Genomic DNA, 13,312 nt, shown 5'->3' with positions numbered 1-13,312 from the left:
TGACAGATCTAGATCGCCATGGCTTCTTCAAGTGCCCCCAAGGACAAGTTCTTCGAGAAGGTCATCAACCCCTACCTTGCGGAGGTGCTGCAACACCCTCAAACCATTGAGATGCATGAGGGTTTGTTGCACATCCATGATGTGGAGGGACCAAGGAGGACCGGAAGCGTGGAGACAAGGCTCGAGGCAATGGAGCAACAAGTTTTCAAGTGTCAGAAGATGGTGGAGCGTGGACTCGACTCCAATCACATAATGATCACGGAGTTCACCAACAACCGCAAGCTGAACGCCAAGGACATTGGGGAGGCCATCTTCAAGCTTCATGAGAAAATCGAGCACCTCCAAGCCCAGATCTATGACCTGCAAAATCAAAACTGTGAGTATGAATATAGATTCAAGAGGATGAGTTTGGGTGCAAATTTGAGGATCCCGAAGACTCGATCATCCTTCTATGATGGTGAGCCTATGCCTTGGAAGAGGGACGACAAGCCTACATCATCAACAACTCCATCTCCTTCACCGGCAAAAGAGATATAATCACATGGGTATGGGCACTCCCCCTGGCAACTGCCAAGCTTGGGGGAGTGCCCCGGTATCGTATCACCATCACTTTTATCTTTACTGTTTTTCTTAGTTCGATCCTTTTGGTAATATCTTGATCTAGTATAATAAAGTTTTGGTATGATCTAGTTTTTAGTTTTGCTTTATGATCCTTCTATGTAATCGAGTCCGTGAGCTATATATAATAAAGATTAGTGTTGAGTCAAGGGCTTGATTATTTTGCTATGATCTTGAGGGAATAAAATAAAATAAAGGAAATAAAAATAAATAAAGAGATCATAAGGATCTTATGGAGAGTAATGAGCTCACATATAAAGAGTATGATGAATAAAAATTATTAAGAGTTGACAAACATAGTTTTGGTCATCGTTGCAATTAATAGGAAGTAATAAAGAAAGAGAGGTTCACATATAAATATAATATCTTGGACATCTTTTATGATTGTGAGCACTCAATAAAATATGACATGGTAAAAAGTTGATGTTGGACAAGGAAGACAACGTAATGGGTTATGTTTTCTTACATCTGAGATAAATTATATTGTCATGGATCATCCAACATGTTGAGCTTGCCTTTCCCTCTCTTGCTAGCCAATTTCTTTGCACCAAGTAGAGATACTACTTGTGCTTCCAAATATCCCTAAACCCAGTTTTGCCATGAGAGTCCACCATATCTACCTATGGATTGAGTAAGATCCATCAAGTAAGTTGTCATCAATGCAAGCAATAAAAATTGCTCTCTAAATATGTATGACTTATTAGTGTGGAGAAAATAAGCTTTATATGATCTTGTGATGTGGAAGAAACAAAAGCGACGGACTGCATAATAAAGGTCCATATCACAAGTGGCACTATAAAGTGATGTTCTGTCACATTAAGATTTCGTGCATCCAACCACAAAAGCACATGATAACCTCTGCTTCCCTCTACGAAGGGCCTATCTTTTATTCTTGTCTTATACTTCATGCAAAGAGTCATGGTGATCTTCACCTTTCCTTTTTTACATTTTATCCTTTGTCAAGCACAATGTGTTAGAAAGATCCTGATATATATGGCTAATTGGATGTGGATTTTCACGAACTATTATTGTTGACATTACCCTTGAGGTAAAACGTTGGGAGGCAAAACTATAAGCCCATGTCTTCCTCTGTGTCCGATTAAAACTTCATAACCATAAATATCGTGTGAGTGTTAGCAATTATGAAAGACTAAAAGATGGTTGAGTATGTGGACTTGCTGAGAAGCTCTTATATTGACTCTTTCCTATGTTATGATAAATTGCAATTGCTTCAATGACCGAGATTATAGTTTGTTAGTTTTCAATGAAGTTTCTGATTCATACTTGAGTATGTGAATGAATTGTTACTTAAGCATAAGAGATCATATGACAATATATATTTATGTTGCTGTTCTAAGAATGATCATGATGCCCTCATGTCCGTATTTTATTTTATCGACACCTCTATCTGTAAACTTGTGGACATATTTTTCGATTTCGGCTTTCGCTTGAGGACAAGCGAGGTCTAAGCTTGGGGGAGTTAATCGTCCATTTTGCATCATGCTTTTATATCAATATTTATTGCATAATGGGCTGTTGTTACACATTATGTCACAATACTTATGCCTTTTATCTCTTATTTTACATGGTTTATATGAAGAGGGGGAATGACGGCAGCTGGAATTCTGGCTGGAAAAGGAGCAAATATTAGAGACCTATTCTGCACAGCTCCGAAAGTCCTGAAACTTCACGGTAGTCATTTTTGGAATTAATAAAAAATACTGAGGGAAGAAAGTACCAGAGGGGGCCCACACCCTGGCCACGAGGGTGGGGGCGCGCCCTACCCCCTGGGCGGGCCCCTTGCCTCGTGGGCCCCCCTGGTGGCCCTCTGATGCCCATCTTTGGCTATATGGAGTCTTTCGTTGAGGAAAAAAATCATAAGCAAGCTTACGGGACGAAACTCCGCCGCCACGAGGCGGAACCTTGGCGAAACCAATCTAGGGCTTCGGCGGAGCTGTTCTGCCGGGGAAACTTCCCTCCGGGAGGGGGAAATCGTCACCATCGTCATCACCAATGATCTTCTCATCGGGAGGGGGTCAATCTCCATCAACATCTTCACCAGCACCATCTCATCTCAAACCCTAGTTCATCTCTTGTATCCAATCTTTGTATCCAAACCTCAGATTGGTACCTGTGGCTTGCTAGTAGTGTTGATTACTCCTTGTAGTTGATGCTAAGTTGGTTTACTTGGTGGAAAATCATATGTTCAGATCTATTATGCATATTAATACCCCTCTGATTATGAACATGAATATGCTTTGTGAGTTGTTACGTTTGTTCCTGAGGACATGGGAGAAGTCTTTCTATAAGTAGTCATGTGAATTTGGTATTCGTTTGATATTTTGATGAGATGTATGTTGTCATCCCTCTAGTGGTGTCATGTGAACGTCAACTACATGACACTTCACCATTGTTTGGGCCTAGAGGGAGGCATTGGGAAGTAATAAGTAGATGATGGGTTGCTAGAGTGACAGAAGCTTAAACCCTAGTTTATGCGTTGCTTCGTAAGGGGCTGATTTGGATCCATATGTTTCATGCTATGGTTAGGTTTACCTTAATATTTCTGTTGTAATTACAGATGCTTGCAATGGGGGTTAATCATAAGTGGGATGCTTGTCCAAGTAAGGAAAGTAGCCAAGCACCGGTCCACCGACATATCAAATTATGAAAGTACCGAACGCGAATCATATGAACATGATGAAAACTAGCTTGACAATAATTCCCATGTGTCCTCGGGAGTGCTTTCCTTCATATAAGAGTTTTTCCAGGCTTGTCCTTTGCTACAAAAGGATTGGGACATCTTACTGCACCTTATTTACTTTTATTACTTGCTACTCATTACAAATTACCTTATCACAAAACTATCTATTACTGATAATTTCAGTGCTTGTAGAGAATACCTTACTGAAAACTGCTTATCATTTCCTTCTGCTCCTCGTTGGGTTCGACACTCTTACTTATCGAAAAGGCTACGATAGATCCCCTACACTTGTGGGTCATCACCTAGCATTTTCACTTTCATGTGGGACCGCTGTTGAGCAAACCGACTATTGGCAAACCGCACCCCGCCCGTCGCCAGGTTGGAAAACAGAAATGAGGGGAAGATCTAGCTGTAGCACAGAAGCCAAGAAATTTGGTGTCAGATGGGGCCTGTTGATAGAGTAGAAGCATTCCATACTACTACTCCTACTAGTACGAAGTTTGTACTACAACTAGCACTACCACTATACAACTAGGTCCGTGCACGGCACAACATCGTAGGAACAAAAAACAGGAAGATCTTGTTTTGGGTGATTTATCTTTTTTTCAGTCAACGCAGTATGAATAATATGATGTGGGGGGCACCCATGAAGCTTGGTTGCATGGCTACGAAAGTTAGAGAAAAATAAATTGATAATGTGTTTAGAGTGCACTCCACTAAATAGATATACTTTGGATCCATTGCAACACACGGGCCGGCACATTGGTAGTAGTAATAAACAAATTCCGGGTTTGGCACGAACTCGTACTGCGGGAGCACCACAAGGCCTGCCGTAGGAGTTATATTTCCCTCTCCGGGCCCACGGGACCGAGCTTCAGTGGCTTAGTGCGCCAGCCTATGTGTCAATGACATGTCGACCTTAAATGCGGCTGGCCCACATGTCATTATCATGATGGTGGCGTGGTTCGCGACTCACTCATTTGAGATGAACCGGCCGGTGGTGGCATTGCCGTGGCGAGGGTGCCACAGCTGGGCGGCGGGGCGTTACGAGGCGTAGATGGCCACACCAACGGGTACTACCTGTAGTACAGAAGTACTCCAGTTGAGGATTGATGCCCGGGACGAAATGTGTCACAGCCGCTGGATGAAAATTCGATGGTGTGGGACTGTGGATTGGAGCACAGGAGCGGGCCAGGCAAACCGCGTCCAATCGGGTCTGGCTATGGTGGAAAGTTGATGGTCGCCGCAGTTCAGCTGGCCTACATGTCATGCACACAATGCAGATGAGCGGTAGGGCCGAGACGGATGAGGCGCACGTCGGGGGACGTCGTGCCGTGGGTTGGAGTGGTGTCGTGGGACTCGCGTGTGGGTGTGGCAGTGGTAGAAACAATAAACATGATGGTCACCGTGGTTCAACTTCCATGGACAAGTCGTCATGTCTGCTCACACATGCATTGCATACCGCTCACTGCAAGGAGCAGTAGTAGAGAAAACTTGTTCCAAAGATACCATTTTTTCGATAAAATTCTTGAGATATCATTAGTTTTTACACATGGGATTACTCCTGCAAGGGTCAATCACAACAGGTGTTTTGTAAGAAAATGCATCTTGATGTTCCCTGCAATGCACGGGCATCTTGCTAGTTATAGAAGAAGACCACACGGGCATCTTGCCGCAGGTTGTGCCACCGACCGAAATTCAATTTTTATTCAGACGTTTAGGTTCACCAGATGTTGTGCCATGCTACAAAATGTAAAAAAAACTCCAATTTTTTTAAAACCTGTTATCTTCAAACCAGCCACACCCGTCCCTCACCTCATCAAAACAGCCCGAGGAATATATTTTGAGTGAAGCATGATTTACTTTTACTGATATACGTATATCAAAACTAGAGTGTTTATATTTCAAGCCTGTGAACAAGTATTATTCTACTACTTTGGATCCATTGCAACGCACGAGCCAACACGTTGGTAGTAGTAGTAGTCTCTATCTCTATCTCTACTCTTATAAAAAACAGAGTTGTTGATGATGGTGTGCCTGCCATCCTGCATTATAGGCCGTCTGATTTACATCAGACGTATAGGAAGGAAACTATGGCAATTTTGCAAAAATATACCCACACCCCTCCCCACATTTGCAAATAAGGCCTTCCCTCATTCATCCTTTTCTCCCACAAGATAAACTACTCATACAAATGCAGCTTGATGTTTCGTGCAACACACGGGCATCTTGCTAGTCTACTACTCTCTTATATCTTATAAAAAATAGAGTTGGTGATGATGGTGTGTCTGCCATCCTGCAATATAGGCCATCCAATTCATATCCGACGGATAGGAAGAAAACTATGGCAATTTTGCAAAAGATACCTACACCCCTCTCCACATTTGCAAATAAAGCCTTCCTCGTTCATCCTTTTCTCTCACAAGATAAAATACTCATACAAATGCATCTTGATGTTCCATGCAACGCACGAGGATGTTTCCTTGGGGTTCTCTCCAGCGCGACGTGGCCGTACTTGCAAGTTGACGCCCCTTGAGATGCCGACGTTGAGGGGCACTCGGATTTTGTCCGATGAGAAGGTAAGATGAGTTTTATCACGTAGTAAATGCATTCTAAAGACTACTTCCGTGTCCATTTCCTAATTCTCCCCCTGCCCACTATTTCACAGGTTAGGCTCTGTGCGAGTGGATATTGGCTTGCATATGTACGGGAGGGTACCAACATCAATTTGCAGAACATTTACAGTGGTGACATTGTTCCCGTAGAACCTTTGTCCAACATTGGGATCAGCCATGCAACGGGCCACCGCCTGAATTGGTACGAAGGAACCACAATGAGATTGAAGAAGATAACATGAACCTTGCACATGGCGGTCAAAGGTGGACCATGTTGTCTGCGGCCGATTTGTTGCCGTATGAGTACGAAGATGTTGTGCTCCTTTCTAACCGTGTATTCGCGGTGACAAACCAGGGGACTTGTTTCGTATGGGACACATCCTACGGTATACTCCCTCTCTCGTAGTGTATTTGTTTTGAATTTTTTCGTTTTATAAGTTTCAAATTCAAATTTAGAGCTCCCCATCACGTGTTGAGATTATAATGTCCATTAAATTGTTGCGTGCATGTATAGTAAAGAAACAAATCTCGAGTTTGGAACGAGTTCGTGCAGCGGTAGCACCACAAGGCCTGGCGCAGGAGTTACATTTCCCTCTCGGGGCCCTCGGTACTGAGCTTCAACGCCTTACTACACCTGCCTTTGAGTCAATAACATGTGGACCCGATAGGTGGCTGGTCCACAAGAAATGCTCCCGAAGGCAGGGGCAGTGGGGTTGAGAGGGGTGAGCTATAGGTCGGGGGACGTGTGGTGTCATGGGTTCGAGCGGCGTTGTGGGAATCACGTGTGGCTGTGGTAGAAACTTGATGCTCACCGCATTTCAGGTGGCCCACATGTCATGCACACAAAGGCAGAGGGGCGGTGCGGCCGAGAGGGGTGAGGCGCACGCCGGGGGACATGGTGCCGTGGGTTGGAGCGGCGTCGTGGGAATCGCGAGTGGCAGTAGATGAAACGTGATGGTCGCTGTAGTTGACCTTCCATGGACAAGCTGTCATGTCTATGGACACATGCATTGCAAAACGATCACTGGAAGGAGTAGTAGAGAAAGCTAGGCGATAAATAGTTCCTTATAGTCAAGCGGACCCATGCTACTACTTGTTCCAAAGACATGCACACCATCGAAATAGTCCATCTATATCAATATACACAAAGAGGGAATATTTTTTTACAAGAGAGGAAATAGTGCATCCATCCATAATGCCCTGCTACTGGTGCAACTTCTTCTTCTTCTCATTTTCTGTGGGAGATAGCTTCACAACAAGCTCTCTGGACCTTGCAGCTATCTCGAAACTCACACGGGCATCGAGGGCAGCATATTTTATCTGCTCGTACATCAAGGGATAATTCTCCCATCCAAACGACCTTAATGCTAGCGTCTCGTCACCCTTCTGAAGATTTGTTCCGAGCACAAAATTTGCTACATTGAATAGGGCTGGTGTCGGTTTACCACAATCTTCTACAGGAATTTTTATTTTGGTTTGTACGTTAGCGATGCTTTTCAAATCAAGGTTGTACGTCCCTTGCAATGGCTTCCCCACAAAAGTATATGTCCTCCCGAGACAAGAAATCGTGAAGCTCACCTGGTATGGAGGACGCGTGTATGATGTGGTACACCAAAACATCATCTTCGAGGCACACCTGAAGGACGGCGTCGCGTTGGATCTTCCCAGTGGCATGCTCCGTGTACTCTGTGTCGAGACTGATGACCTTCATATCCACCTTTTAGAGGGAGTTGGATACATTATTGATCCACTTCCGAACAACCCTTGGGTGGTCGGTGACTGTGGCAATATGCTCAACGAGCCTTCGATGAGGACATGCTGGACGCTAAAAACCTGCATCTCGATCTCTTTCGCCATTTGGAACCGCTGGACCTGTGGGCTATGGTCTAGAGAATTAGGATTCGATGGCTAGTCTAACTGAAGAAGATGATTATTTAAAGGGGCTTCGAAATTACTCTAGGAGGATGTGAAGAGGTTAAAACAATGTGAATGCAGTGTGGTTTGGATGCAAATGAAGATGAAGGAGAGGTGAAGAAGCCGAGGAAAATCGGTTCCCGATGGAGAAGTAAATGGGAGAAGTGCCCTGCAGGCAGTTGATTAGACGGCTACGTAGACCAAATGAAATGGCTATGCGGGTAGACTGAGGAGTGGTACCTGTCCGTGTACGTGCCCATCCTTCTAGCGGTACATGTGCCATTGGCTAGTTGAGGTCCCTCTTTCGAATCACCGTGGCGAGACATTTTATGATTCCTTTTTATTTCTGCACCCCTCCTAACAGGTGGGACCTATGCAAATGGATAAAAAATGTGTCGTAGCTGGTTCAGATGGATAATGGCGCGTGTGTGGGAGACACAACATTCTCTAGTTAAGGAATAAGTATGTGGTTATCCTCAAAAAATAAAAAGCCTTCTTCGCGCTTCCGCATGCACGAGAATTTGGTTCTGCTTGCAATATGGATGATACCTGGAGGATGAAGTGAACCTAGAGGCATGCTAGCACGGGAGTACTACTCATGTTCCTACTACTCCTACTAGTAGTGGTAGTACAACTGTGGTACACTTGGTGGTCAAAATATTATTCATCCGGTCCTCACAGTGAAGTGACAAGACCCTGCGCCCGAGGTGACACCAGTCTAGGCGGTGTGTCTGGGTTACCAAAGTCAGCCTCACCTTGTTCACCATGCAGTCACTGTCACCGCCGCTGTATAGCATGCCTCGCCTCGTCTTCCTCTCCCCTAGCACCACTCCATCTCCATCTCTGTCTGGCTGGAGATCCTGAGGTCACTCTTCATCATCTCACTGTGCCCACGCATACCCTCGCCTCGCTCACCTCCCCCCAGTACCACTATTCCCTCGCTAGCCACTCCAGCATCGAGAGCCTTCTCCCCCGTAAATCAAGCCCCGCACAACCCCACCTTCCAAACTCCACCATGGTCGAACACGAACCGTGCAGCATCCATATGAGCCGCGATTGGAGCAATCTCCCCAGTGACATCCTCGGCCTCTGCTATTCGTGTATGGATATGTTGAGTGCCCTGTGGCTGGCTGCATGTTCTAGGGACATGCACACGGCCATCGTTGAAGTGAGGCCTGAGCTTTTCAGGACACCCTGCTTGCTGCTATCTGGTCTTGCAAGATTTGCTCACCATGATACGGAGGCGTACATGATGCCCCCCGACTTCAATCCGACCTCCATTAGCCAAAACTTCTTTGCAGGTATGTAGTGGGTCACCATACATCATTTCCCTCGACTTCGATCCAATCACCATCGCCCGAAACTTCTTGGCAGATATGTACTGGGTCGGCATGAGCTCCCACTGGATGGCTGCCATCAGACAAGACCGGAAAAAGTTGGTGCTCGTGAACATCCACACCTCCCATGAGATTATCCTTCCCACGTTGGATTATATAGGGTTTTACCGTTGTGGTCTAGGTCATCTAGATTACGAAGTCAGTTGGACGCACCTTGTTTTGCAGAAGACTGTAATCTACCAAGTGCCCACATGAGATGCGAATTACACAGACTTCAAGATAATTGCCTTGTTGGACCGCGGACTCGCCTATCTTTCCGCTGGTGCCTTCTTTAGCTGGAGATAGCTCACCTTGCAGTGGATCGTCAAAGCTGATACACACTTCTGTGATGCTATTGAACACAATGGCATCATCTACGCGATCGACAAAGCAGATGGCACCACGTATTGCTGGGATGGCACGTATAAGTTGTTTCTGTCTAATGTTAATGATGACGCCATGAAACTGTTTGAACTTTTTGTGATGACTGGCATATCCCTGTTTGAGCAGAATTTGAGTAGAACTATGGTAATGTATTAGAGACGCCGTAAATCGGCTATATTTGGAATGAGTTAATTCATGCGATTGTGACCATGTCATTACAGCCAATTTGTACCCCTGAATAATCAAACGGTTAGGAAGATATGGATATTCTCCTTATTTTATTGTAATCTATATACTACTAAATATGAGTGTGTATCAATGGCCATGTTAGTTTCCTCATTTTCATGATGTAGAAACATGCATCACACTGTTGTATTCATCTAACCAGACATTAGGGAAGTAAATGTGCATATGGAGAACTCTATATTTGGAAGTAGTGAAATCCTGTAATGCTTACCATGTGTACATACCTATATTCGGCCTTCAACAATCAATGGCTAGAATAATATCCTCACAAAATTTTTTCCCACAGAACATGACTATATAACAATGCACGGTCTATTAGTTTCCTTGAAGAATTTGTTTGTGAGGACAGAACATGATTACATAACATGCATGGCATGGTAGTTTCCTGTGACGAATCCATTGTGAGATAACATGAGTATAACCATGCATGGCACTTCTATATTTTCGAACCCAGTATACATTTCCCTGTATTTTCCTCCCAGTTCCAACAGGGACATATCAATGTTGTTTCTTGCATTATCCTACTCATACTCTGAACAATGCCGATCTTACATTAACAATGCCTGTCCTTTTTGATATGATACAGTGTCCCTATAGTTACTACCCTTTGTAATCACACCACCTTTGCCAAAAATGGGGAAGCACAACTAGTTCCTCACTCGATCAGACGACGGCAGAAGACTGATGATCATTCAGACACATGAGCCGGAAAAGTTATATTGCAAAACCCCCACTATATACAAGCACCGTGAAATACGTGAGTATCCGGACAGTGGCTGTTACATCCATGAGTAGGATACCAGCTTGTTGGGGCCTTCAAGATTTTTGAGTTGGAGGCGGGTAAACAGCCTTGGTTCACAATTTCTGTTTCTCGGACTCAATTATCCGATTAACCAGGAGATCACCGTTGGCAAGGACCTTGATGGCAGAGAGGCTCTGTTTGCTATGGAAAACTGCGTCTACACGGCGAGCCCTAGGAGTTCTGGAGCAAACTCCCCTGATTATGAATGATACAACCTGCAGCCAAAAGAAGGTGAGAATGACAAAGGCATCTGGATTAACTTTGATCCTTGGACGTGTCGAGTACGACAGGTAGTGATGTGGTTCAAGCCTTCAGGTTGATAAGTAATTGGGCTGTTGCGTCGAAAGGGTGGAGTACTGGTGTCTCCGAATCACTGGTGGATGAAGCGGGGCTGCAAATTACGATGGTGTTGGATCAACCCTCTTCGAATGACTTGTTGTCTTTACTGGTTGTTCTGGATGGGTAGTTCTCTTTCTTGTTATGCATATTCCTTGTCATTTGGTCATCCTCGTCTATGTCACTCTTACTATGTAATAGTTGTCTCTATTTAGAATGTCTTCTCGTCAGGATCACGAGAGTCTGAGCGCTGCAGATGGATGTGTTTTGGTGGTGTAGCAAGACTTCTTATGAACTATCATGTCTTGTTGTTTATGTCAGTAGTAGTCACTAGTCAGTGTTTGAATGTTGTATATATCGTTATTTCGAACTATTTATTGTCTCGAACTGCTGGTGGGCTAAATGAGGGCATCACCATTCTCGAGTGTTCAGAGTATATCTCCTTTTTCCAAGTTATAATTTGAGCTCAGTGTCTTCTCGATGATGTACACTTGTTTGGGCCAGTGAAGTGTCGTTGAATATGGGCCGACTAGTAACACAACGCCAAACATGTCAATTATGACTCTCAAGCCGGGCTCTCAAAAGATCCTCAAAAAAAGGTCGGGCTCTCAAAAAAAAGGAAGAATTGGGACTCTTAGGCTGACATGTGGGTGCCACCGGTGTTTCCGTGTGCTTGCGCGCCGACAACATATTGGCGCATGTTCGAAATTCATGCTGCATTTTCATCCCCAATCTCCTGTCCCTCCCACACATCTGGAATCTCGATTCCTACTCCAGTTCCCTCAAACCCCCCTCATGTACTCCTTGTACTCAAGCGCACTATCATGTCGCTGGTCAACGCGGATCTCCGAGCCGAAGATCCTGAGGTCCGTCCTGCCTTCGGGTGTTGTGTGCTGTCGCTCAAGAGCGGCATGGCGGCGCTTCACGACCAGTTTGCCGGGAAAGTGCTGATGGTAACCATCAACGGTGACCGGCCTCCCATCTCGCCAGACGACCTTGTTAAAGCTCTTGGCATTGCACACAACATCCAAATAAGTGACTTGCTCGTCGAAGTCTGTCCGCCACCGGCTGATTTCTTCGTCAGGTTCCGGACAACTTTCGACTACAGTCGTGTGTTCAAATCTTCCTGGTGTTTGTTCTACGATGGCACACTGGTGAGCTTTGATCGGTGGCACCCAGGGTGGGGCTCGGTGCCCTCTGAGCTTTAATTTTTAACAAAGCTTACCTTCCATGGAATGCCTCGATGTGCTTGGAACAGCGAGTCCATGAATGAGCTTATCAATGACCATGGAGGTGAGCTCATAAGTATGTTTGTTCCTCCAGACAGCTGGCTCTGACGATTATGGCATGGATGAATAAGTCGCCCACCATACCGAAGGTGATTGGTGTTGAGATAACGGTGCAGGAACCGAGGTTGTACTATTCGTCGCCACCAAGGATGCCACGGACCACGTTAGGGATGTACCTGTATCGAGTGTTCGTGCATGTCGAAGAAGTGGTCAATCCATCAATCGAAGTCCTGCCACCGCCGCAGGTGCCCAGGTCCATCGACGACGTCCATTACAGGAGTCAATGTCAGACTTTCCCCGTGTTGCTCTAAATGATGGATGGCACAGGGCCTACTCCATTGCGGGGCGGAGGCCACTGCTTCTTTGGGAGAAGAGGCAGGGCTGCCTACCTGGATGTGCTCTAATTTGAGGTAACAACTGAATCTTGTCAGATACTAGTTAAATCCGAGCTATGCGTGTGAAGCACTGATGTGCCAGTACATTTGATTGTGACCTATTCTATTTTGTACCTGAACTTTTTTAGAAAGGGTTGTATGTCAACTTAATGTGCTAGCATAACTTATTGTGTTGCATGTCTGTTTTCTTTGCACAACATTCAAGATATTTCTCTGTCATTGATAAAGACAATGAACGATTATGTACGAGTTCGTTGGTTTCAACATAGCCCTACCCGTAGCGATCCACTGCTTCCACCCTAATTGTGCCGCCTGCGTGAAATTTTTGTATGCAAGTTTAGTGTGCTATGATGTTCTATATGATTGTGTCAACTATATAAGTTTTTACTGAGCATCAACAATGCATATGGCTAAAGATGTATTTATGAGCATCGACCAATGGGTCTCTCTCTCTCTCACACACACACAAGTGGGACCCGTTGAATTATTTCTTCGCTTGTGACAGCTTTCAATTAGGTTCCACTGTACTCTAACTTTTTTCTTAAGTTATTAGTTGAGCTTAATGACTTCAAAAAGTTGTACAGAAGTCTTGTTTGGGCCTTTCCGGTGTCGCTGAATGTGGGCTGAGTAGTCATG

Source organism: Triticum urartu, chromosome 4A (assembly GCF_056163025.1).
Source record: "Triticum urartu cultivar PI428250 chromosome 4A, HENAU_Tu73, whole genome shotgun sequence".
In the NCBI taxonomy this organism is placed as follows: Eukaryota; Viridiplantae; Streptophyta; class Magnoliopsida; order Poales; family Poaceae; genus Triticum; species Triticum urartu.
This window is presented reverse-complemented; position numbering follows the sequence as displayed.